Source organism: Felis catus, chromosome B3 (genome assembly GCF_018350175.1).
Source record: "Felis catus isolate Fca126 chromosome B3, F.catus_Fca126_mat1.0, whole genome shotgun sequence".
Taxonomy (NCBI): Eukaryota; Metazoa; Chordata; class Mammalia; order Carnivora; family Felidae; genus Felis; species Felis catus.
This window is the reverse complement of record NC_058373.1, coordinates 80062259-80089002: the sequence shown is the minus strand read 5'-3', so window position 1 is coordinate 80089002 and position 26744 is coordinate 80062259. Positions and strand designations below refer to the sequence as shown.

Here is a 26744-nt window from a genome sequence, read left to right as displayed (position 1 = left end):
CTGGGAAGAAGGTATGCAGATATCACAGACTATGGTAGGTATGTGGGTAAATTACAACGTAGAGAAATTAAAACATGATTGAAGAATGACAGTCTGTTTATGTGAAAGCAAGAAAGGATGGCATGTGTATATGATTTTGAATGATAATGGAATGATATACTTTAAAAGTTTATTGTGGAAAATCTTAAATATTACCCAAGATTAGAAGGAATAGTATAATGAACCCTCATATACCTATTGCTCAACTTCAACAATGAACTCATGGTCAATCTTGTTTTACCTTTACTTCCCCTCTCCTCTATTACTGTTGTATTAAAGATACCATGTCTTTGCATCCATAACTATTTCTGTATGAATAAAAGATAAGAAATTTAAAAAAATCACAAAAATGATAACATTATCATCCCAATAAAAATAATAATTCCTTACTATCATCAAATATCCAGTCCGCATCCCAATGTCTCTGTCTCCTATTTTTTTTAATATGAAATTTATTGTCAACTTGATTTCCATACAACACCCAGTGCTCATCCCAACAGGTGCCCTCCTCAATGCCCATCACCCACTTTCCCCTCCCTCCCACGCCCCATCAACCCTCAGTTTATTCTCAGTTTTTAAGAGTCTCTTACGGTATGCCTCCTTCCCTCTCTGTAACCTTTTTCCCCCCTTCCCCTCCACCATGGTCTTCTGTTAAGTTTCTCAGGATCTACATAAGAGTGAAAACATATGGTATCTGTCTTTCTCTGTATGACTTATTTCACTTAGCATAATACCTTCCAGTTCCACCCACGCTGCTACAAATGGCCATATTTCGTTCTTTCTCCTTGCCAAGTAGTATTCCATTGTGTATGTAAACCACAACTTCTTTATCCATTCATCAGTTGATGGACATTTAGGCTCTTTCCATAATTTGGCTATTGTTGAAAGTGCTGCTATAAACATTGGGGTACAAGGGCCCCTATGCATCAGCACTCCTGTATCCCTTGGGTAAATTCCTAGCAGTGCTATTGCTGGGTCATAGGGTAGATCTATTTTTAATTTTTTGAAGAACCTCCACACTGTTTTCCAGAGTGGCTGCACCAGTTTGCATTCCCACCAATAGTGCAAGAGGGTTCCCGTTTCTCCACATCCTCTCCAGCATCTATAGTCTCCTGATTTGTTCATTTTAGACACTCTGACTGGTGTGAGGTGATATCTCAGTGTGGTTTTGATTTGTATTTCCCTGATGAGGAGTGACATTGAGCATCTTTTCATGTGCCTGTTGGCCATCTGGATGTGTTCTTTAGAGAAGTGTTCATTCATGTCATGTGCCCATTTCTTCACTGGATTATTTGACAGGAAACCATCAAAACGCTAGAGGAGAAGGCAGGAAAAAACCTCTCTGACCTCAGCTGCAGCAATTTCTTATTTGACACATCTCCAAAGGCAAGGGAATTAAAAGCAAAAATGAACTACTGGGGCCTCATGAAGATAAAAAGCTTCTGCACTGCAAAGGAAACAATCAACAAAACTAAAAGGCAACCGACTGAATGCGAAAAGATATTTGCAAATGACATATCAGACAAAGGGCTAATATCCAAAATCTATAAAGAACTCACCAAACTCCACACCTGAAAAACAAATAATCTGTCTCCTATTTTTTATGATTGGTTTGTTCAAACCAGAATGTCAGCAAGATCTGCACATTACCAAATGATTGTTATGTCTCTTAAGAATCTTTTATTTTTTTATTTAAACAATTTTTTATTTATTTTTGAGAGACAGAGTGTGTGTGCAAGTTAGGGAGAGACAGAGATAGAGGGAGGGAGAATCCCAAGCAGGCTCCACACTGTCAGTGCAGAGTCTGATGCAGGGCTCGAACCCACAGACTGAGATCATGACCTGAACTGAAATCAAGAGTCAGATATCAACTGACTGAGCCACCCAGGTGCGCCAAGAATCTTTTAATCTGTAAGTTATACCTCTATTTTTCCTTGCAATTTATTTATAAAAATTGGGTCATTTTTTCTGTAGAGCTTCCCACATTTTGGATTTTGTTGATTGCATCTCTTTTTTATTTCCTGTGGAATAGTAGTTAGACTAAGAGGCTTGATATGATTCAGGTTTGATTATTTGACAAGAATACTTCATAAGTGGTATAGTGTATTTCCATCAAGAAACACATAATGTGTGGTTTTTATTTTTTGGGATGTAAGCATCAACTGATGCTTATTGCCTAGATCTATTATTGCATTAAGGGTTTGCAACATGGAGTTTTCTTCATTTCTTTGCTAGAAAATATCTATAGTGAGAAACTTTTAACAACTATTATTTTTCCCTGAGGCATAGTTCTTACAAGAAAGTCAAATTAATTGTTTCTCTTTATTTAGGTGGTCTCCTAATACTCTCTCTGATCATTGAGGTTTATTTCCTTTAGTACCACTATGAATGCATTGATTTTAACATATGTGATCAGTTTAAATCTATAACAATAATTAATAATAATTAACTATAATAATATAATAGCTATAAATTATTGTACTGTTAATATATTATTATATTTCATTTTATATATGATAATAATGGTAATACTTATTATTATTATTTGATGCTCAAGCTGTCCCACTTTTGGCTAATAGGAACCTTTTCTTTTTTTTTTTTTTTAATTTTTTTTTTCAACGTTTATTTATTTTTGGGACTGAGAGAGACAGAGCATGAACGGGGGAGGGGCAGAGAGAGAGAGAGACACAGAATCGGAAACAGGCTCCAGGCTCTGAGCCATCAGCCCAGAGCCTGACACGGGGCTGGAACTCCCGGACCGCGAGATCGTGACCTGGCTGAAGTCGGACGCTTAACCGACTGCGCCACCCAGGCGCCCCAGAATAGGAACCTTTTCAAATCGGCTTAGCATAGTAGCTTCTGAGAACTTTCTTGCCTTTTGACATAACTAGATATCCCAGTCTCAACTTGTACCTTTCCTACACAAGACCTGGAATTAACTATTTCTTCAGGAAGTCTTGATTTCTTTCAGTGGGAAATGGAAATTAGGAGTGTTCATCACTTTTGGTTTGTGGTTTGTTTGTGGAATGGTTTGCATTAGGGCTTGCCAATATTTCTGAAGTACATAGTGCTTGTTCAGCTCACATCTGTTCAATGGCATTATTTACAATTGAATCAGGATGCTTTGTGTTGTAAGAAACAGAAAATCTGACCTAAGCTAACATGAAAAATAAGGGAATTTTCTTTCCTCTTTGTTTCTTTTTTTTGTAGCTGAAAAGTCCAGAGATAAGATTAGGTTCAAATGAGGCTTCCAGTTTCTTTCTGTCTCTTCTATATACCTTTCTTAATGTTGGTTCTATTCTAAGACTTGCCCTCATGCTCCTGAGGTGGCTGCCATCAGCTCCAGGGCTGCATGCCTCCACATTTGCATCCAGCAAAAGGCATCTTTGTCTCTTCCTTCCCAGAAATAATTCTGAGATTCACTCTGAATGAAAATCTTTAGTTAGGTCATGTGCTCAAGGCAGAGCCAAAAACTTGTTAGATGGATGGAATGTGCTAATTGGTTTAACCTAGATTACATATTCTACTCCTGGAGTTGGAGATAATAAGAGGCTCTCTGAAATGACTTGAATCTTCAAACAGAAATTGGGACTGTTGGAAAGGAAGGGAGGGAGTAGATACTGGAGATGGTCCAACAAATATCCATTATTGCAATATAGTATTTTTTTCTTTTTTCTATCCATCTATCAATTCAGCTATTCGTGCTACCCTAGGCCCTATTTTAAGCATTAGGGAGACAAAGAGGAGTAAAGAATAATTTCTGGTCTTAAGGAATCTGTAGACCAATATAAGTAGGCATATTATCCTTTTAATAACCATAAGAGAAAGCTACATGGGGTACATTAAAGTCCAAAGAATGAAGTAATAATTTCTATTTAGGTAGAGGTCTTTCCAATGCAAAGATTTCATGATTCTGTGGTTATATTGTGGTAGATTTGCTATTGTCCTTGGAACCTACAATGGAAGACGGAAACACTGAAACATCATAAAAATACTATTTCTTCTCAATGGTGAATTCATCCAGAAAACTCACATCTCTAGCATAAAGGTATCAGCTGTATAAGAACTACTCTCTGGATTAGTTGGAAGAGATATGGTTGGAAGAGACAGAATATTAGTGTTCTTTCAGAGATAAGAGAAAGTTGTGTTGTAATGAAAAGCTGTTTGATCTTTCTGAGCTGGTTCAGATATAATCAGAACATTATATATTTTTAATTTAAAAGAAAACAAGGTGCCAAATCGAGATTGTTACTTTGGGCTGACCATTTATTCAGGTGTAGTGTTTTGGATTATAATATAAAATTTCTTTACCACACGAATTATAACAGAGCAGAATTTGCTAAGTGAATACCTCTTAAATCCCTTCCAGGCAAGTCTCATTTTTTTTTTTTTTCAACGTTTATTTATTTTTGGGACAGAGAGAGACAGAACATGAACAGGGGAGGGGCAGAGAGAGAGGGAGACACAGAATTGGAAGCAGGCTCCAGGCTCTGAGCCATCAGACCAGAGCCCGACGTGGGGCTTGAACTCACGGACCGCGAGATGGTGACCTGGCTGAAGTAGGACGCCTAACCGACTGCGCCACCCAGGCGCCCCCAGGCAAGTCTCATTTTAAGGAGCAAAAGGTATACCTTGTCGAGAGAGGAGTCCCACAGCAGAATCTCTGGTTTGAAAGTCACAGACACAGTGATGAGATCATCAACTGAAAAATAAATTAAAAATACCCTGATCCCACTTGTTATGATGAGCATTGGCTGTTATATGTAAGTGATGAATCACTAAATTCTACTGAAATCAAAATTACACTATATAACCAATTAAAATTTAAATAAAAATTTGGAAGAAAAAAATAGCCTGATCCAACCTGCATACATGGTATGGCAAGGAAACAATTAATTTAAAGCCTAACATACCTCCAATTTCTTCTTCTTCTTTTTTTAATGTTTATTTACTTTTCACAGAGAGAGAGAGAGAGAGAGAGAGAGAGAGAGTGAGTTCAAGGAGCAGAGAGAGGGAGACACAGAATCTGAAGCAGACTCCAGGCTCCAAGCTGTCAGCACAGAGCCCAATGTGGAGCTGGAACTCACCAACCTGTGAGATCATGACCTGAGCCAAAGTCGGATGCTCAACCGACTGAGCCACCCAGGCGCCCCCTTCCAATTTCTTTAATACTATTATTAAAGACACTTTTCTATTTTGTCAGCTGGTGTGAGAGTCTAGTAATAAACTACAATAACAATTTATTCTATAAAATATCAACTTAATCTTTTAAACCCATGGAGTGTCACCTATGTTTTTTAATCATTAAAGTGACCCTTGCATTCCTTTCACAACCTACTTTTTATCATTAAAATGTTTGGTACTTGTTAATTCACCATATCCTGCCTTGGTCTCCAATTCCTGCTCACTTTTATTACCAATTTCTTGGAGACCTATCACATTGTACTGCAGAAGGCTTACTGTGGTCAAGTTTGCCTTGGAAAAGTGTTTCGGGAAAAAACAAACAAACATCCAGCCCAAACTCAACCATCTGTGCTGTTTGATGGGGCGTTCCTGATGCGAGCATCAGTCCTGGCTGAGAGTTACCATAGAGTACAATTGTTTATGCTGTGCCACAGTGTAGAGCAGACAATACCACACAATCAAAGCCTTCACACTCAAACAGACATCACACTCTGTAATTATATTTGTCTGACAGATTATTATAATTGTACATGGCAGGTAGTGTAAAGCAGCTCCTTTTTACAGCTTAAATAATGTGGCATATTCTGCATACTCTAAATCAACCTTGCAGAAGGTAAATTATGAAAGCTAAATGCATGTTGAATGTTTTTATTTACTCTTTTAGTTAGCATCTTGTGTGGTGCTAGACAGCAAAAGAGTATTACCTTTTTTTGTCTGGTAGTATTTCATTTAACACTTTGTTGTACAAAATTCCTTTCTGGGTGGCAACTTCTTTTATTTTGGTATACTCAGGGAAACTCCAGCAATGATTATTTGTAAGGTTTTTCCCCACACCCAAAATGACCAAATAGCATGCTAAGTCACCATGAAGATAAAATGCATTTCTTAAAAAACAAAACCTTATTATAAACTCAATTATATGGTTCCTTTTTGATAGTCTTCTGAACTAAGGAAATGCTTTTGGTAGGGTCTTCTAGTGTTCACCATGTCTGATTCTCCTTGAATCATATGAAAGGATTACATTGCTCTAAGACCTTGCAATTAGATGGGGCCATGTTGACTACCTTTTGCAATTGGTTGTGGGTAAAACTAATACATATCATTTCTAATACTGATATATGCTTAGCAGTTGATACCCTCTAGTGCCTTCCTACCCTGCTAGTGACTGAGGAGTCTGCATGTTGCAGAAGGGGTAGCTGTTAGAAGGTAGTATCTTTGTCAGCCCTAGTCCCTGAGTAAATGAAGCTGAGACACTGCCAGGTTTTTCATTCATTAATTTAGCCTACCCTGATTGATACAGAATTCCTCAATATTTGATTTGTCTATGTTGGCCACATTTGCATTTAGATATATCAGTCTGTTGTAGTTTCTATACTGTGATTCTCCTCCATAAATATACATGATGAAATATTAAAAGTTACTTTACATGTATTAACAAGTGCTGGCATTGTACGTTCTTTACATAGTCTATGGTTAATCCTCATAAAAATTTATAAGATGAGATCATTCAGGTTAAAGCACTGTTCACAATCAGTCCTGTCTAGGGGCATCTGGGTGGCTCAGTTGGTTGAGCATCCAACCTCGGCTCAGGTCATGATCTCACAGTTAGTGAGTTTGAGTCCCACATTGGGCTTGCTGCTGTTAGTGCAGAGCCCAATTTGGATCCTCTGTCCCCCTTTCTCTGTCCCTCCCCCCCCCAAACTGCCCATGCGCTCTTTCTCTCTCACTCTTTCTCTCTCTCAAAAATACATTAAAAAAACCCCAGTCCTGGCTAGCTCCAAAATCTATAGCAGTTCCATTTCTTTTTTTAAGTTTATTTATTTTGAGACAGAGAGAATGAGTGCATACAAGCAGGGAAAAGAGAGGGAGAGAGAGAATCTCAGGCATTTTCAGTGTGGACCTGATGTGGGGCTCAAACTCACAAACCAGGAGATCATGACCTCAGCCAAAGTTGGATGCTTAATCAACTGAGCCACCCAGGCGCCCGGTTCCATTTTACTATGCAGGCTTATATTATTTTTTCCCTGAAATGGAGAAATGAATTTAAAAATAAATATGAAAAATAAAAATATTTCTATTTCCCAACACTTTATAGTGTTCTATTTATTTATTGCCTGGATTGATGTGTGGGGTTAGATGCTGCATAAGGCAAATCTTAAATAGCAAAGCAGTGTCTTCAGAAACTTTTATTCTAAAAGGACATGAAACCGACATAAATGCATTCAAATAAAATGGCTGACATTCCAACTGTGAAATATTATCAAGTGTGTCCATGAACTTCTTGGATGTACTTTTAGGGACTGAAGTCAGTCTTATATGTTCATATCTAGGTGTTAATAGTGACTGGCAGGTCACATGTTCTAACTCATTCATGACAGTAGCTGCTACTGAAGTCTTCGTCAACATTTTCCTGATGACATTTTCCTGATTTTTCCAAGTTTTCCCACTGTTCTAGTTCTTTATTTAGAGGATAACACTCACTGAGTAGTTTTTAAAAACCAATTTATTTCTAATTAATTCACAGAGACTACCCTATTCCAAATTGTTTCTGAAATACATATCAAAGTATAAAAAACTTCCTTGTTCTGCTTATTTATTTCACTTTCCAATCTGTTCCATTTATATGAAGCTTCCCTAAACTGCCAATATCTCTTTTATGGGTCTCTGCCCCTACTATGGATCCTTACCTCTGTAGCCTGATTAGATTATAGACGGATCTTTAATTTAAGGGGAATTAGTCCATAGGCAGCTAGACATAGGTGATTTGGGCCTGCCTAGAAAGATTATCTGGGCCAATCAAATTCATTTCTAAGAGTTGAAGATTAAGAAATTAAAAAACTAAGCTAATATCAATGGTAACCAAAATGGTAGTATTTACCTGACTCACTGATTTTTGTTGAGAAGCAAGTATTATAAACTTCATCATCAGGGAACTTCCTGCAATGTGAGAATTACCAAGGTAACATAAAATCAAGGAAGGGATGGTCTTACTAAGAGAAGAAAGCTTTAAGACAGAGAAAAAATATTCTATGGAAGATAAAGCAACAACTTAACATTCTGTGAAGTATTAGATCTTTTTATGAAGATAATCTCCATTGTTCTGGGTTATGGAATCCACTAAAGTATTACCAGAACCAGAGAAACAACCTAGAAAGTGATCCAGGAAAGGATCTGAGAAGATACTCAGATCTACAATTTTTGGCAGAAAATGAGCAGTCTGGTAGCATATAGTTATAGTTCATATTTTTTCTAATAGTTTGGAAATTTGACTTTGACCCACCTATGGAGATTAAATAATTTGGAGAAAAAAATGTCTATTAATGTTAGAAATTATAGACAGGTACCTTTTACATGTGCTTGATTCAAATATCTTTATCACCTGCTTTAAAAAAATTGTTCAATTGGAGAAAAATCAACAATTGCTCACATTTAATTTGATAAACCATCAAAGAAAGTTTAATATTTAGAGGTATGGGGGAACTGTACTAGATTGAGAGTCAGAAAATCAGGATTCTGGGTTCAGTTCTGCCTAAAACTTTCAGTGTGGCTTTAATAGTCATCCATTCCTGGGGTGCCTGGGTGGCTCAGTCGGTTGAACGTCTGACTTTGGCTCATGTATGATCTCATGGTTGACGAGTTCGAGTCCAGCATGGGGCTCTGTGCTGACAGCCTGCTTCGGATTCTGTCTCCCTCTCTCTCTGCCCCTCCCCCGCTCATGCACACGTGCTCTCTCTGTCTCAAAAATAAATATAAACATTAAAAAAAATTTAAAAAATATTCATCCATTCCTTCTTTCAAGTATTCATTTAATTATCTATCTCCAACCAGGATGCTTGGATTTGAATTCCATCCCTATTACTTACTAGCCGTGAGACCTTAGGCATATTATTACTTCATCTCCATTTCCTCATTTGAAAAGAGGATACTACTACTTATCTCATAAGATTGTTACATTAACTACATAAATATGCTTAGAGCAGTACCTGACATACAATAAGGTTTGGCTAGGGCTAAAACTAGGGTGAGGCAAGAGAGGTATGTAGAGGTTCAAATTTAAGGAGGTGCTTTACAACTCTGAAAGAGCAAGCCTCCTTAAATTTTGCTTCCCTGCTGCCTCTCCTATCTTATTCTAGTTCTCAGCCTATGTTAAGCTATTACGATTCCTTCATTTATATGTACTTTATTGTGAAAAGGTGTAAGGAGGGTTTTGGTATGCACACAAAAATGGAGATATTTAGAGTTTCTACCGTATCAGTTTTTGTGAAGACTGAGATAATTCACATAAAGAGATTAGCATAGTATCTGGCATGTAATAGATCCTAAATAAATGTGAGCTTTAAAAAGAAAAGGAAGGTGATGGAGTTGGTAACCTCTAACATTGTCTCCTACTTCTAAAAATCTGTATTCTAAGATCTAGCTAGTTAAAATGTTTTGATTATTGATACATGCTTTGAAGAAAGGTGGCACCAACATTTAGCAGTATAACTCTGTGGGGGTGGGATCATTACAGAATAGAGAGAAAACATGTTCTTAGTCTTCAGGGGCTTGCAATCAGGCTGAAAAAAGGCAGGTGAATAAGTAAAACATATTCTCATACATATGTAACAACGCTATCTATATCCAAATACACATTCCATGGGGAATGGCATGCTGTTGAGATGGAACTCTTTGGAAAGCTGCTTTATCTTCCAATCAGTCAGGAAAGATTTTGAGAAAGAGGCCAGCTTTGAGTGTTCTTTGAAGTATTCACTAGAAAAGGGCCATTGTTTAGTTTGATGGGAGTTTGGGAAGGTGTTCGAAGGCTGGGAGACAGAATCAGTGAAGTCTTAGGTTTAGAGCTGAATCACTGAAGAAATGATAAGGTAAAGGTAGACATTTTAAAAAGTGAAATGATGGGATAAAGAAACATAGTTTAGCTTGAGGACAGCCAAGAGAGATATTGGATGATCTTGATGGGTAGGTTCTAAAACTTAATGTGGACGTGATGGGACCCTTAAAATTTGTTACTATAACTGCCCATCGCACTTACCAAGATGAGTCTCTTGCATAACATATCTATTGGCCGTTATCTAAGGGCCACAGAAGTATAGATCTGCTGAAAATCCTGGTGATTTGGCTAAAATTGGTATAGATTACATTTCTGTCAAGAGAGATGTGTTAGAATTTATGATTAATTAACTGGTCAACAAGCTGAAAAGGGTCTACATGCTACTCAAAAGTAGGGTGACATCTTTTTATAATACAAATTAAGTATTGCTTCTGATATTTGAGGAAAATATAGGAAAAGCAAACATTTCCTAGTGGCTTTGACTTTGAAGTAAAGACATACCCAGTGTAGATGCTTAAATATTTCTTCCATGGCTCATGGCATAGAAGTTATACAGTAGGTGCTCAATAAGTACTTGGTGAATGAATCAATAAATAGATGAGAGTTGTCTTTGGATTAGGTGGAAGTAATTGGTGCAGTGCTTCTTAAGTGTGCATATTATTTCATACACTTATTCTAAGGATGATGTTGCAGAAACAAATATATACAAAGTACACAATACTGAATTGTAGAAGTAAAATGTTAATTGAAGCAGATACAATTATTTTGACAAGTCTGGAGACAAAAGCGATGTTTTGTGTAATATATCTTTAAAACTAAATGGAAGTCAATAGAAAAGTTCAAGTCACTAAACTCACAAAAGCCAGAGGCTTTAAGAGCTACAAAACATCACACGAGGAGTGCAGATGGACAGGCTTTGGTATTCAAAAAGAACTTGCTATAAGTTCAGTACCATCTTAATTGGGTTCTTAGGCAACCTAAATATCCAACAATAGGCAACACAGTGTTCCTTAATGGAATACTATATGGCTATTAATGTGTTACTGTAGTTGGAGAGTATTTAATCACATGGAAAAATGTTAAAACATTAAGTGGAAAGAGAAACACCAACTTAAAAATCAGTTTGTTTCAGATTCAAACATGTACAGAAGAAGCCTGGAATAATAAGATCTAACATCAGTAACAAGGATCATTTCTGAGAGATAGAATCATTGATTTTTTTTTCCTCCATGCTTGTGTATATTTTTGAATTTTTTAAAAACCAGATCTGTATTTTAACAAATATTATGAAATTATTTCTTCAACTAAAGAAGAGACCAAAAGCACCTGCTCATAATGGGGACAGGACTCTGTTTCAATACTGAACTCAATGTCAATATCCAGCTGTCTCTGATCTTGAATTTACTTATGCCAATGATTTTCCCTTCTGCTTGCTGCATGGATTTAATGTTTCCTGCTATTTTAATACATCCATATCCTACTGTGTCCTAAATTTCATTTCATAAACTAGATTTATGAACGAGATGACACACTTGCTTTTTGGTACCTGAGCTTATTTTTGTTACTATGAATATTCAGGAATATGGCTCATAGTGGCCCCACTCTGCCCCATAAACTTCAATAGGACAAAGACAGTTTCTGGAGCAATAAGGTCATATGGTCTATGAGGACAGTACCTTTGCTGATGGATGGGATAAAAGACAGAAAAGTCAGAAAGAAGACTATTATCTGAACTATTTCTGATACGACCAGGGCCTGTAGAAAGGTCAAATTAGGCTGTTTAGCATTTTAAAGGAAATGATTTGATTTGTTTCCTTAATACAGTGTAAGTACCACTGTCAACACATATAGTGTTTTAACATTATGAGCTTATTAAAATAGTAAATCTGTGGAGAACATTCAAATCTTCACACAATTATGCTTGAACCTAATGTACAAGTGAAAATAGGCAATGGTAATAACATCATACAACACTGGAGACAATTTCTCAGCCTGCAGGTACAAAAAATGTTACTGATTGCCTGAGCTCTGTGCCAGCTCCTTTTTATCTGTCTGCTTGCTGTTTTTCATTCAAATTATAACACCTTTTCCTGCAAGATAAATTAACAGGTTTTTCTCCCCCTAGTTTTAAGTTTAGATCCTTCGAAAAGCTTAACATAAAGTAGAGTCATTAGGCTTTGGTAAGAGGCCAAATTTAGGCAAAGCAGATACAAAAATACTTCATGTAAAATAAAAATTCAAATATGGGATGCATGCATGGAGCTGCCTGATTGCTGTATTTATGAGGGCCTGCAGGTTTGTTTTAATTTCTTCCTGCATTCATGAATCCTTGTTTTTATTTTTTTGCCGTCCTTTCTCTTACTGTAGGGGGTTTGTATTTGGCTTTCATTTCCCCTTCCTGGCCCTTTTTTTTAATGAGGAAATTAATTTTTTTCTTACCATTCACTAGAAGATTTTTTTTTTTGAAAAGTAAAACATGTCCTCTATTCTTGAGTAATCATTAATTTATTAAGGCAGAGTTCCATCTTGACTGAGATATAGGTGAACATTTTGGTTTGGAGGCACCGATTGAGGACTGAGAAAAAAGAAAGATGATAGATAATGACAATCTGGAGCCTGTTCAGAGACTTCCATGACTTTTAAACAGGCATTGTCTTTAAAATGTATCCAGGTGGGAGAGGCGGTTGGGAGGTAAATGGTATTCCAGGTGGAGGACATTTCAGTACTTTTCCTGACATTTTAGTTGAATATGCTTTATTTCTGTAAGGTTCTAAGACATACATGTGCAAATCAATAACCACTATTAAATATCCACTATGTGCAATCACTTAGTGTGTGTGTGTATATATATATATATATATATATATATATATATATATATATATATATAGTCAAGATGCATTGTCCTGCTTTCAAGGTGTTTCTGATCCAGACACATTTAATACCATATCATTACATAATACTTTACAGACTTAGTCATTTGATTCTTACGTTAATTCTAAAATGTAGGTAAAGCAGATACATAGATTTTCAACTTATAGATGATAAGAGTGGGTCTCAAAGGATCACACAACTACTAAGTGGCAGAGTTGAGACCTGATTTTTTTTTTTTTTTGAGAGAAAGAGAACGAGACAGCATGAATTGAGGACAGGGGTACAGAGAGAGAGAATCTTAAGCAGATTCCATGCTCAGCACAGAGCCCGATGCAGGGCTTGGTTCCACAACCCTGGGATCATAACCTGGGCTGAAATCAAGAGTTGGATGCTTAACTGACTAAGCCATCCCGATGCCTTGAGCATCCGAGTCTTGATTTTGGCTCGGGTCATGATCTCACAGTTCCTGAGTTCAAGGACAGAGCCTGGTTGGGATTCTCTCTCTCCCTTCTCCTGTTCTCTCTCTCTCAAAAAAATAAACACACACACACACACACACACACACACACACACACACACACACACACAGAATTGCTCAATTGACTGAGCCACCCAGGTGCCTGGAGTCAAATCACCTGATTTTCAGTCCAGCTAGCTTAATTAATTATTCTTGCCTGGGATGGGGTGGGAATTAGGACCACTGAGGGAATATTAAAAGACGCTTATGGCTGGTGCCTTCACAAGTGCTGGCATGCATTCTTAGGGTCTGGATAACTACCCTCTCCTCTAGAACAGACTACTGAGGAAGCCAAAGTGATGTGGGTGGGAGGGCAGTCTCAAAAATATAAATATTTAAATATATATATGCATATTTTCTCAGATGTTTTTGGTATTCCTGCTCAACTGACCCAACCAATTAAGAAGCACTGAGGTCAACATTTGCATGAGGAAAGAAAAAAAAAAAAATAGAAGCCAGGGTAGAGTAAATGCCACTTGGGTAACAGACAATAAGAGTGCTGTGAATTCAGGGACTGGAAATCTCATTTCTAACTCATGTGGTCAGGAAAGTCTTTTACAACAAATTGGGCCTTAATAATGGCTAAGAGGAAGGTGTGATGCAGGGAGTTCCTGAGACTAAATACTGAGAAAAGCTCAAACATATTTTTCTCCTGAGTGCTACTACATGCTAGCTATTTAACCTTAGGCAAGTTTAACCTTAGACAATCTCTCTGAGGCTCATTTTTCTCATCTATAAAATAGGGATAATAATAACCATCTCCTTGGAATGTCGTGGGGGCGGGGTAAATGAGAAAATAGATGTAGATGACTCGTATAGTGTCTGCTCAACACTTTGCTCAACAAAGAGGCATCCCCCTTCCCTTCAAGTTGTCAACAGACTTTTTCTATTTTTTGGAAAACTTTCTACCTTTTCCAATCTTAGCAGTGTCTCCCCATCTATGGAATCTGTCTCTCCTTGAAAGCCTCTTTTAGAAGTTACATCCTCTAAGAAGTGTCAGTGTTTCTCTCCCTGGAATGTGATTTTTGTCCTTTCTGAATTCTCTTAGGGGCTTCTCACTTCTGCTCTTGCCCTCATTCCACTTTGTCTAGTGTTGCTTTATGTCTCATCTGCTTCCTACTTGAAAACTTGTCTTTATATTGCTGCACTACCTAGCACAGGACCTTATTTTATTAGCTTAGGAACAAAATTTGGACAAACTGAATGCAAGAGTCTTGAGGTTCCTTTTAATTCTGGCGTGATCAGGCCTGGACCCTAAATTAGTTCCCTTGAGCTGGGGACTTGCTCCAATCACTTGGGATTTTTCTCTAATCTGTAACAGTTACACTAATCGGATTTAAAACTGACTAAACACTTTTAATATAGCCTGCCAGAGGTATGCATTAAAATTTAACACTGTTTCCTCTTTGAACAGAAAGAAAGTGCTTATGGTGTGATTATATAGGATTAGAATTTTTCATTAAAATGGGTTTTAAACACTTTGGCAAAGTAAAAGGCAGAATCGTATTTAATGAGTTTTAAAGGTAGTGAAAGCAAGCAAAGTTTAACAGAACCATTTCCCTGCCTCACATAAAGCTCCCCTTTCACCTCCACGTATCAGGCCACGCACAAATCATGGCCTGATGACTTGTAAAGCACTGGTATTTGCACAGAGCAACAGAAGACAAAGAATGTTATAAAATGAAGGAGAGATTATACAGAAATCTAAGAGCAGATTGGAATGCTTCGCAGCCTCAAGTTTGGAGAATATCTGAATTATAACTAAAGTGATTTTATAGACTCCACACTGAAATGAGGCGGTACTTTGCGGTCTGTAGTCATCCTAAGAAGCTTACAGCCTGGATTCCTGAAGAAAGCCAAAGGTCTGAGAATTTAAAGGTGGTTACTGAGATTTGGCGTTGTCTTGTCCTTGTGGCTCGCAGTGGTAATGGGTGCCTGGGGCTTTCCCTGTGGGGCACAGTACTTATGGAGGTTGGCAGATGTGGTGCCATTTAATACCGCCCACATCACCACATGGCAATGCAGAAGCCACAGAATACAAAGCCCAGGTCTCTGGAAACAGGAAATCTAGCCAAAATATTTAACCAAGTAATTTTATCACTGCCTTTGAAATGGCTATGGTATGCATTTTAGTTGGGTTCAGGAGCACACATATCTCAAATAAAGGACTTGGGTTGAAATAAATCTACCTCAGATCTGTTTACCCAGCGAGATCTAAAGATTCAATTTTCTAAGCATTTTTGAAATAAGAGTTGTTGGAATTGGGGCAAGGCAGCTCAGTGGCAACAGTTTAAATTTTCTCTGATGTGAACTTTGATAGGAGCAGAGTAGCTATTGGAAATGTTGTGTGTACATTCTCATTTATGGCTAATTAGAAGTATTTTTGTGACTGAATAAGGGGAAATGTGTCATGGGTGTCAGCACATTGCACTGCACACTTAATAAGAATTGGCACTAAAGCCACATGTATCATAGTTGCAAGCAAACTTTGATGAAGACACAGTTTTAGAATTATTGTATGTACATTCTCATTTATAACTGATTAAAACTTTTTTTTATCTAATATCTAGGAATATGACAAGAATGTCAGCAATATGGACAATACTAACAGTTACATCTCCAGTAAGAAAATAGGCCACCAACATGAATTTGCACACTTCTTGAAGAACTGGGATTACCAGGAACCTGGGAAGAGAATCCTTCAGAGCCAGTCCAGAAACCTGGGGGGAGGGGGACGTTTGCCTTGTCCCACCAGCATCCAAGTGGAACATTTGGAACTATTCTGTTTCTTTCCTTTTCTTCCGTTCCTTGTCCCTGTGCTCCTCCTTCTTTTTCTTTCTCCTTCTTTTCTCTCCTCCCTTTCCGTCTCTCTCTCCTTTCTTTCTTCCTCTCCCTTTTGTTTTCCCTTCTTTCTGGAAGCAGAAGCTGCTGACCTACAGGAGCAGAGTGGCTGTGTGTAAATGGCTACCAGGCCATGATGACAGTGAAGTCTATCTTTCCTCACTGCGTAACCAGAGGTGCATCTAAGTCCATCAGCTATTTTTCTTTTCAATGAATATAAAGAAATAATACTAGCTAACCTGTATGTAGCATTTACTATGTTCCAGGCACCATTCTGAAAGCTTTACCTCTATTTCCCTTTTAATTTTTTTAACAGCCTAATGAAGTAGGTACTATATTATCTTCATTTTACAGTTGGGGAAACTGAAGCCCAAAGAAATGAAATAACCTGTCCAAGATCACACAACCCTAAGTGACAGAACTAAGATTTGAGTGTAGTTATCAGGCTCCAGATGCTGTACTCTTCACCACTATGCCACACTGCCTCTTTATATTTTGTTTTAAATCTACAATTATTGAAAAACTTAAAACAAGAAAAGTGTGAGGAAGAAAGTAAAAGCCTACCTGAAATCCCACATTCCAGAGATGATGATCATTAGCATACTGGTGACTGTCCCTCTTTCATCTGTCATAAGCACATACTCGTATTTGTATGATTTTACCTGAATGGAATAATATGTCACATATACGGTTTTTAAATAAAGACCTCTTTTTGTTTAACTAGCCTCCTCTCCTCTACTCCCCACCCCCAAACACATTTGACAAACTAGCACATATCCTTTTAAAAGTTTATATATATATTCATAATATATTAATATAATACAATAAAAATAAATGTTTACATTTTTATACATTTATAAATAAGTATATTTACATACAGATATAGAAATTTTTGAGGGTTTTTTGTTTTTTTTTTTTTTACAAAATAAGATATTACATAAACTGATCTGCATCTTCCTTTTCTTAACAGTATGTTTTAGAAGTTTCTAACATTAACTGGATTGCTTTACCTCGCTCTTTTCAATGGCCATGTATTATTTCATTGTATAGTCATTTTTTTAATGGTTATTTTTGAAAGAAAGAGAGAGAGAGAGCGTGAGCATGGGAGTGTCAGAGAAAGAGGGAGACACAGAATCCAAAGCAGCCTCCAGGCTCTGAGTCATCAGCACGGAGCCCTCCGAACGCCCCCAAACCTTCCCTACTGAGGGAGGGGGCTAAGAGGGGGTTGGAGCGGCTCAAACTCACAATCCTTGAGATCATAACCTGAGCGAAAGCCGGCCGCTTCACCGACTGAGCCACCCAGGCTCCCCTTGTCTTTCCCCACAGCCGGAGGCCGGCTGCAACTCACGCGAACAGTGAAATCAGGACCTGTGCTAACATCAAGAGTCCGACGCTTAACCGAATGAGCCACTGAGGCACCCCACTGTATAGTAATTTTCACACATTCCTCCAATAACAAAATCCTGTTAATATTTTCCTTCTATAGATAGTATTTTACCCTGGTTTTCCCTCCAAGGCAAAGCCTGAGACAAGGGGTTGCATGCCTGTCATTCATTAGGGAAGTGATGGCGGATGTCAGGACAGAGACCGGAGACAGTCAAACAGAGAAGGCGGGAAAGTCCATACAAATGTGCTTCGCTGAGTTTGCGCCCACCGTGGGCCTGTGGGTTCTCTCCGTCTGAGAGGTCTTACCGACAGAGCCGTAGAACTCCGGGCGTTTAAGCTCTAACCCATCTCCCTGGGACTCAGGAATCGCCCCTCAGGGCTAACAGCCGGACCTGGACCTTCGCAGGCTGCGCATGCGCGGGTGTAGAGCCCAGAGGGCAGATGGGAAACCGGCGTGGGCCGCCGGCTTGGTCCCGCTCCTCCAGCGCTGGCTGCTCACCACAGCGATGGCTCTAGTGAAAAGTGGTCTGAGAGGAGGTGAGGATCCCGGGGCAGAAGGCCACACCTGCTTTCCTCTGGCTTTCCCCATCGTGGGGGTCGATGGTCTTTACGCAGGGTACGACCTCTTACCCTTTGCCCTTAGAGTCACAATGATAGTAATATAGCTTGTTATACAACTTTGTGTCAGAACCCTATACAGTACACTCCTGTCCTTGTAACAGTCATATCAGGTAAGTATTTTACATAGGGGAGGCCCAGAGAAATTATGAGGGAGAACCATTTGTACCCTGTTCTCTTTGTATTCTCAGTGGTTAGCACAATGCCTGCTGCTTAAAGAAAATTCAGTCTGTACTTGAAAAGAATGCTGTTGAAGTAACTTGCACGCTAAGTTACACACCCATGGTGTGGCAGATACGGCATTGAGACCCAGGACTTTAACCTCCAAAACCTGTTGGATGTCTTCTGTTAAGCCAGTATAGCCTAAAGAATTTCGTAAAACTTCTTGCACTTTTTATTTATTCATTTTTTAATTTTTTCACCAATACCCTCTTTATTAGCTTCCTCATGTTTTTAGCCTATTATTTTTATTTATTTATTTATTTATTTATTTATTTATTTATTTATTTATTTATTTAGAGAGACAGCCAGAGAGAGGGAGAGAATCCCAAACAGGCTCCACGCTATCAGTGCAGAGCCTGAGGTGGAGCTCCATTTGAGGAACTATGAGGTCATGAGCTGGAATCAAGAGAGGATGCTTAACTGACTGAACCACACAGGCACCCCAGAGCTTCTTGCACATTTTAAAGCAGGCCATGCAAAATTGTTCATCCTAAATTTTTGGAAAGCTTATTATTTAATAGGAAAATACTAAACATTTCATAAAATTGAAATAAGATGAAGATAGGCTGCATTTAATACACTTAGGTCATGTTTGTGTTCTGTTATAATAAGAGCTTTAACTAGTTATGGAATAGCATTCACAGACCATAAAGTTTTTATTTGTAGATTTTATCCAATTTGTCTTGAAAATCTTGAAAACTTTACAGCTACCTGTAAAGGAATCAGCATCATATCCTAAACTACTTTGGTTGTTTTGAATCCAGAATATTACAACAATGGCCAAGCTTCCCCCATACAGAGATATGGGACATAAAATGGGAGAAATTGGGAAGCCCCATGGGTATAAGGTACAGCAATTAATCATTAAACAGGGACTTTTAGGGGCGCCTGGGTGGCACAGTCGGTTAAGCGTCCGACTTCAGCCAGGTCACGATCTCGCGGTCCGTGAGTTCGAGCCCCGCGTCAGGCTCTGGGCTGATGGCTCAGAGCCTGGAGCCTGTTTCCGATTCTGTGTCTCCCTCTCTCTCTGCCCCTCCCCCGTTCATGCTCTGTCTCTCTCTGTCCCAAAAATAAATAAACGTTGAAAAAAAAAATTTAAACAGGGACTTTTACAAACTAGTATTTCCAGTCATTCTTTGATTTGGCTCCTGGTAGGATTCCCCTCCACCTAGGAAGGTACCATCAAAAAGTTTAGGATGGATGAGAGGGTACTTGTATTTTGAAAAGCCTTGTCTTCTTGGATCTCTGAGCCTCTCTAAAACCTCTTGACTACACTTCCTTGAAGTATTTTCTTTTCCTGATTTTCTAGTTGGCTTGTTATTTTTTAAAATATATGACACATGTTAATGACAAAAAAATTAAGCCATATAAAATTACAAAGAATACAAAAAGCAACCCAAATCCCACCACCCAGATAAAAGATTGTTATCCTCTCCCTTAACTTCTATATGACATTGCCTTTTGGTTATTCTTCCCCACCCTTCCTTGTGTTTTGGCTAATTCCTCTTCTTCCAAAATACAATTCCCAAAACAAAACCTATGGGTTGGATATTATCAATCTCAATTTACAGATTAAGAGACTGATCTCCCCATGCCAGCAAAGAGTTCTGTGTTCTGTGATTGTCAGGGTAAGTCTGAAATAAAAGGTTCATAAATGTCTCTTCTTTAAGCTTCTAGAGATATTAACCTGCATGTGGAAGGTCAAGGATTAGCACATCTTTGTGTAGAATTCTGGGATGGGATTCTCTTGAAGGAAGTTTTCTCTTCAGCTTTTGTTTTTGTGTCAATTGAACAATAAACCAAACAAACCAACAACAAAAACTTTAGTATAGAAAATAAGCACATCCATAGTAAATTACTTCACTTCAAAAAATACTTTGACCAAGTGTAGTTAGTTTGTGCATAAAACCAAACTGACTACTTGTCAAGTCTCCCTTATTTCTCTCTCTTGGGTTGTTTTTCTTATTGATTTCATTTCCATGAAAGTATATTATGGTTTGACAAACTGTGGATACTCAAAAAAGTGCATTTTGTTTCCAGAATATGCTGTCTTCTTTCTCACAGTCATTTAGAGTATACTTTGAGATACATATAATTAAATAGAAGAATGAAATTATATTTGGAAGCCATTAACTAAAAGTGCCTACCTTTATGTCTTTCACCATAATTCTTAAGCCTTACAACAAAGAATGTGTTTCCTTATCTACCTGGGAGCAGGGTTTTCTTCCGAAGTAAAGAGATTTACCTTCTGACTGTTGAAAATAATGTGGCAGCTCAGGAAATTAAAGGGAAAAACAAAGCGTAGGCTCAGTGTGTTTGGCTTACACCTGGGTTCCAAGTGGCCCATGAATTATGAGATGCTAATATACTAAAAGATTAATACTTTGTTAACAGTGTGTAATCAGTTGAGAAGACTTGCTCCACAGGACAGCACACCAGTGTTTGTCTTGCAGAAATGGTATCAAGTCTCAAATTAAGAGCTATTTGGGGAAAGCAGCATGTTTTTCCCTATGCTTGAATGCGTTGAATTGGGCTAGATAGAACAGCTTTCCATCTGTGAGTGCATGCCAAAAGTCCAGGAGCCTTAAAAACTGAAGTGGTCCATCTCAGGCACCTACATGCCTATACATGTTCTCTTCTGCTGTGTAAACCACCACTGCAAAACAGCTACTATATTATTATATCTCATAATTTTGTGGATCAGGAATTCAGGTACTTCTTTTCCCTGTGCTTTGATTGGCATCATTGGTGACATTCAGCTGGTCTCTGGGATGACCTGGAGGGTTCAAGACAGATTTACTAACACGTTTGGGTCCCTTGGCTGACTCAGCTGGGTCCCTCTCCCTGCGGTCTCAGGGTATCACCATATGATTTCTCCATGAGAGTAGTTGGGACTTCTTCTATGAGCTGGATGCTATCAGTTGCTTAAGGACTTGGCCCACAAATGGGCTCAGCATTATTTCCACTGTATTCTGTTGGTCAGAGCAGTCACAGAGCCCACCTAGAATCAAGGGGATGGGATAGACATCTCGCCTCTTAATGGAAGGCATGTCAAAGAATTTGGCCTGATCTTTATTTTGCCTTAATACATCTCCCCCTCCTCCCCCCTTGTCAAGATCTAGGAAGAGGGAAGAAGGAAATTATCAGGGAAAGGAGTTCCAGAGAGATTCCTCACCTGGTCTGTCTCAGCCCGGAGAGAGGAATGGAGGCCTTTAGCACACAGGTGAGCTCCAGATGCATATTTAACTTGGGAGATAAAGTACCCAAGTGTCCTCTGTCAGCCTCTGTCAGCCTCCTGTCATTGTGTAAATTAGTCTCAGCAGTGCTAGATACAATGAATTGAGATTCCTCAAGGTACAAAGGCTGTGATCTGTTTCCTCAACTTAGAAGGCCATGTGGCCCCTTTGTGGCACCTAGTGACTAGGAACATGGACATACAGCTTCAGGAAGAGCTTTCCACCATAAAGTGATGAACATCCTGGGCTTCATCTTCCAAAGAGGAATTGTTCCAAGGTGAGAGAGAGAGAGGATCAGTAGAGCAGGACACACACACCAGTTGCCTACCTCTTCCTCTTCTTCTTATTTTTTTGAATATATTTTTTTTAATGTTCATTTTTGAAAGAGAGAGAGAGAGGGAGGGAGGGAGAGAGAGAGAGAGAGAGAGAGGACAAGTGGAGGAAGGGCAGAGAGAGAGAGGGACAGGGGATCAAAAGTGGGCTCTTTGCTGACAGCAGACAGCCTGATTCGGGGCTGGAACTCTTGGACTGTGACATCATGACCTGAGCCAAAGTTGGATGCTTAACTGACAGAACCATGCAGGCACCTGCCTACCTCTTCTTAAGAAAGAAAATGGAGTTTGGGGATGAATTCTACTATTTTGCTTCAAGATCAGTTTGTATCAAAATATGAGAACAGAGAATGTTAAGCGAAATGTGTTAGTATGGTTGGTACAAAAATGTCACTTCCCTATTTTCTGATAAAGTGCTTTTTATAGCATTGGAGTTGAACGTGTGGGCTCTAGTGGGGCTGGAAGAGTGGCGTCAGACTGCCTGGGATTGAGTTCCAGCCTCAAGAGTTGTAGCAGTGGATAACCTTGGGTGTTCCTTGATTTTTTTCATCTATAAAATGGAAGTAATAATAGTATTAAATAATAATAATGGTAATAATAAATACTTCATAGGCCTGATGTGAGGATTAAATGAGATGATGCATGGAAAACCCTTAGTACAGTGCCTGATGCTTATTAGGTGATTACCACATAAAAATATTCAATAAATGTCAGCTTTTATCACTATTATTATAGCACTAGCCCCCACTCTGGTGGTGGAACATGAGGGCACTGGGGGACTGAAGAAAGGGAGGGATGAAAATCCAAGTAAGACTTCTCATTCCTTTCTCTCTGGTTATAGTCACTGGGGTATAATGTGATCTATAAACGCTTCTGTCTGTTGACATGCCAGCAAATGATATGTCTGTCTGATCTCCTTAGATTTTCAAGCTTAATGAAAGGGCCCAGGTGCTGGAGGCTCAGAGCACAGAGAGAGCTGGGGGCTGCAGGCTGTCCTGGCCTTTACAAACGATTGCCACTCTAATAAATAAAGCATTCACTCAGAGAGTCTGAAAGCCAGGGAGCCACATTGCGTGCAAATCCAGATCAGTGGCTAGAGCTTCTTCCAGGTTGAAGCTAATCATAACTGACATGTTAGAGTAAAACTACTTTATAAAATCAATATTAAATTTACAACCTTTGACATCCTGGGACATCAAAGATAAGGGGGAAATAAGCCATAGAGTAAACAGTCCTCCAGCTATGCCATCTGCTCATGGAGATGGGGAGATGTGGGAAATCAGGAGCCTGAATCGTACACTGTTAGTCTTGTTTTTGTACCAACTTCTTGACATCAATAAAAACATTAAAAAAAATCACACAGACATTTACACACAGAGAAGAAAGAGAAATAACCAGGAGAGTTCCACTAATCTAACAGACTCCCAGAATCATTCCAGAGTGAAGTGATTGGATTCCTTATCTGACAGTGAGACTTGATTTTCCTGGACAGTGGGATGCTGCAATTATGGGGCAAACATCACTTTGTGAGGCTGGCAAATCCCCTGCTGAAAACGCTAACCTATCTAACCAGGGACCATGCTCTAATAAAAGTCTGCACCTCTCTAGTAGGTCTCCCTGTATTCACTGGGATTCAAATATAGCAGAAAGGGATACTTGGAAGCAGAGTAAAGCTATAAAGGTCATCACAAAGTGAGAATGTGTTTCTCCGAGTGCTCTTCAGGGGGTACTAGCTCTCAGCTGTTCATGTATGGGGTGGAATTCTTACCTCTGGAAAGAGAACTTTAAGTTTGACTTCTAGAAGCAGAATCGCCTTAGTCTTACCAGGAGGAGTCATTCTGGGACAGAAGCTACAGCATCCAGCATGGGCAAGATAATGAAGGACTTCTTAGTCCCTTGCATTCAAAAGCATTTTGTCCCAAGAACTGGTCAGAGAGTTGTGTCACCTCCACTGTGGTTCTGGGCACTGGATTTATTGTATAAATTTGGAAGTACCCTAGGAAGGGTGGAGTGGGGAAGGCCAGGCCAGGCAGTTCTCCTGGTCTAAACAGACTCTTCTGTAGTGCTTCCTCTTTTGGGTCTTGGTGAAATGTATGAGTGTGAATGTGGGAGCCTGTGGCATAATAGTTGAGAAAAACAAATGTCTAATTAAGGCTGGTGTGTGTAGAAAGTGAAAAATTACCCCAGCATATAAAACGATTTTGTTTTTTTGATTAGGGTGTAAATTCCATGAGTTTCTGGAATGGTGTCTGGCACATAGAATGTGGTCTTGGGTGCGCGCGCGCGCGCGTGTGTGTGTGTGTGTGTGTGTGTGTGTGTGTGTGTATAAAAGAATTAGAATTCCTAGGGGGCTCCTGGGTGACTCAGTCGGTTTAGTGTCCAACTTCGGCTCAGTTCATGATCTCGCTGGCCGTGAGTTTGAGCCCTGCATTGGGCTCTGTGCTGACAGCTCAGAGCCTGGAGCCTGTTTCAGATTCTGTGTCTCCCTCTCTCTCTGCCCCTCCCCAACTCATGCTCTGTCTCTCTCTCTCTCTGCAAAAGTAAATAAACTTAAAAAAAGAAAAAATAAAAAAAAAAGAGTTAGAATTTCCTAAGTAAATTGTTGGAGGAAACTAATACTCGTTTAGGACTTAATCTGTGCCAGGCACTAAGGTAAACCTTCTGCATATACTTTCTTACAACACTTCTGTATTGGTTTCTTATTGTCCCTGAAACAAATTACCACAAACTTAGTAGCTTCAAACAGTACACATTTTAAATCTTACAGTTTTAAAGGTCAGAAGTCTGACACAGTTCTCAGTGAGCTAAAATCAAGGTGTCAGCAGGGTTGTGTCTCTGAAGTCTCTTTTGCCTGTACAGTAACATTCACAGATTCTGGGGTTTAGCATGTGGACTTCTTTGGTGCCCTTATTTGGTCTACCATAACCTCTATACAGTACATATTATTTAGTTTTTTTTTAAATTTTTATTCATTTGAAAGAGAGAGAGAGAGAGAGAGAGAGAGAGCGAGCGAGCATGTGTGAGAATGCAGGGGAGGGGCAGAGAGAGGGAGACACAGAATTCCAAGTAGGCTCCAGGCTCTAGGCTCCAAGCTGTCAGCACAGAGCCCGATGTGGGGCTCAAACTCATGAACTGTGAGATCATGACCTGAGCCAAAGTCGGATGGTCAACCGACTGAGCCACCCAGGAGACCTAGTATACAGTAGGTATTATTAACCCTAATACAGAGATGAGGAAACTGAGTCTCAGAGAAGTGAAATAACTTGCTGTAGATCATACAGTATCTGACAGAGTTAAGACTCCAGCTTAAGTCTGTCTCCAAAGCCCATGCTATGTCATCTCAAGCTGTAAAATAGCATGCTGCTGGATGGGATTGGGTTTAGGATATGGTGAGGTGGGAGGTGGAATAGAAGCATGAAGAATTCTCACAAGAGGAGAATTGTGTCTGTGGACAGAGAATTGGAATTGAATTCCATTGGAAATGCTCCCTTAGAAGAAGAAAGAGATTTGCATTTGAGAAAAAGAATAAATTCACCTCTCTGAGGGAAAAGTTAGTTTAGGGGCAGGAAATCAAGTCTGTGACTTAGATGGAGCACCACCTTCTTTCCTAGGGCCTCAGGAACCTTAGAAATCCCATATCCTATGTTGTCCTCTACCCACTTGGGAAGAGATTTACTAAACCACTTCCTTCTAAATTGTAGGGACTCAGTGTGCTACCCCTCCCAAGAATTTTGCATGTAAAAAGAGGGTGGTATTACCCAAAGGCATTCATAGAACCACTGAATTTCTTAGTTTTTTGAATTGAAAAGAAGCTGATGAGGGCAATATAGGTTGAAATTTGTCATCATGAGCTAAATTAGTTTGTTTTGGTAATAGTAGACTTTTTATTACTATAGCACTTGAGTCAGAGATATTTAGCACATGAGAGTCTTCTAGGTGCCAGTTGGTTATCACCTATTAGTATGCTTGAGGAGAATAGTATGTGGATAATAGAAAAATGAAAAAAGATTGGTATAAAATTTTAAAAAATTGTACTGGATATTTGTTCATAACATGAAACCATTAGGGAACATACATGATTGTATGAAGAAAGGTGGTTTGGGGAATTGGGTTTGATGGGGGCCTTTGTCAGAGATTAGGCAGGGAGCTACTCTAATAGCTGATGTCCAATCCCTTTTCCATTTTTATAAGGAAAAAAATGATAAAAAACAACCTTTCTGAATTTCATTCTCTGGTGCTAATAGGACAGAACAGCAATGACATACCACAAAAAATAAGGATAGGATTTACAAGTGAACCAGATGGTTCTCATCTCATCTCACCGAATTGTTATCCTTTGAAGATTTCCTTTTTGTAGATTACAAAGAGAATGTAATCACTTTAGGAATCCCCAGAGAGTTTCTTAATGAACCCTACTTACATTGTGTTGACACTAATAGTAAGTATAACCATGATCTTCGAATCCCTATGTGTGAGGCAGTGTTATTGAAATTATAGCACAGGCCAGTAATTCATTTAAAAACATACTTTTAAAAGTGAGCTTTATGCTGACCAAAACCCACTTATACCAGTTTCACTTACAAATATGAGATAGTATATTAATAATGAAATGAATATAGTTTAACTCATGAAAAATAACATTTTACTGTCAAGTTTTGCCCAGTTTA

The 26744-nt window shown here is 38.9% G+C and overlaps 3 long non-coding RNA genes across 15 annotated transcripts in view; 1 reads left to right on the top strand and 2 right to left on the bottom strand.

Moving 5' to 3' along the window:
• LOC111560863 overlaps nt 1–18103 on the bottom strand; it is a 103538-nt gene extending 85435 nt beyond the window's left edge. For 8 of the 10 annotated variants that reach the window (XR_006599484.1, XR_002743031.2, XR_006599482.1 and 5 more), the window contains exons 1-3: nt 17976–18103; nt 16848–16945; nt 4671–4741 (exon numbers count right to left, since the gene is read on the bottom strand). This is a non-coding gene — a long non-coding RNA (uncharacterized LOC111560863). Of the gene's footprint in view, nt 1–4670; nt 4742–8101; nt 8161–10252; nt 10364–12490; nt 12627–16847; nt 16946–17975 lie in introns of all 10 variants that reach the window. The other 2 variants (XR_006599481.1, XR_006599480.1) reach the window with 2 other exon arrangements.
• Nucleotides 18104–20889: 2786 nt separating this feature from the next.
• On the bottom strand, nt 20890–21809 carry LOC123386036. The gene is made up of 2 exons (XR_006599491.1): nt 21685–21809; nt 20890–21285 (listed from the first exon to the last, which is right to left on the bottom strand). It is a non-coding gene; the product is annotated as an uncharacterized LOC123386036 (long non-coding RNA).
• A 444-nt stretch (nt 21810–22253) lies between these two features.
• LOC123386035 overlaps nt 22254–26744 on the top strand; it is a 141081-nt gene continuing 136590 nt past the window's right edge. For all 4 annotated transcript variants that reach the window (XR_006599489.1, XR_006599490.1, XR_006599488.1 and 1 more), the window contains exon 1: nt 22254–22452. This is a non-coding gene — a long non-coding RNA (uncharacterized LOC123386035). The remainder of the gene's footprint in view (nt 22453–26744) is intronic.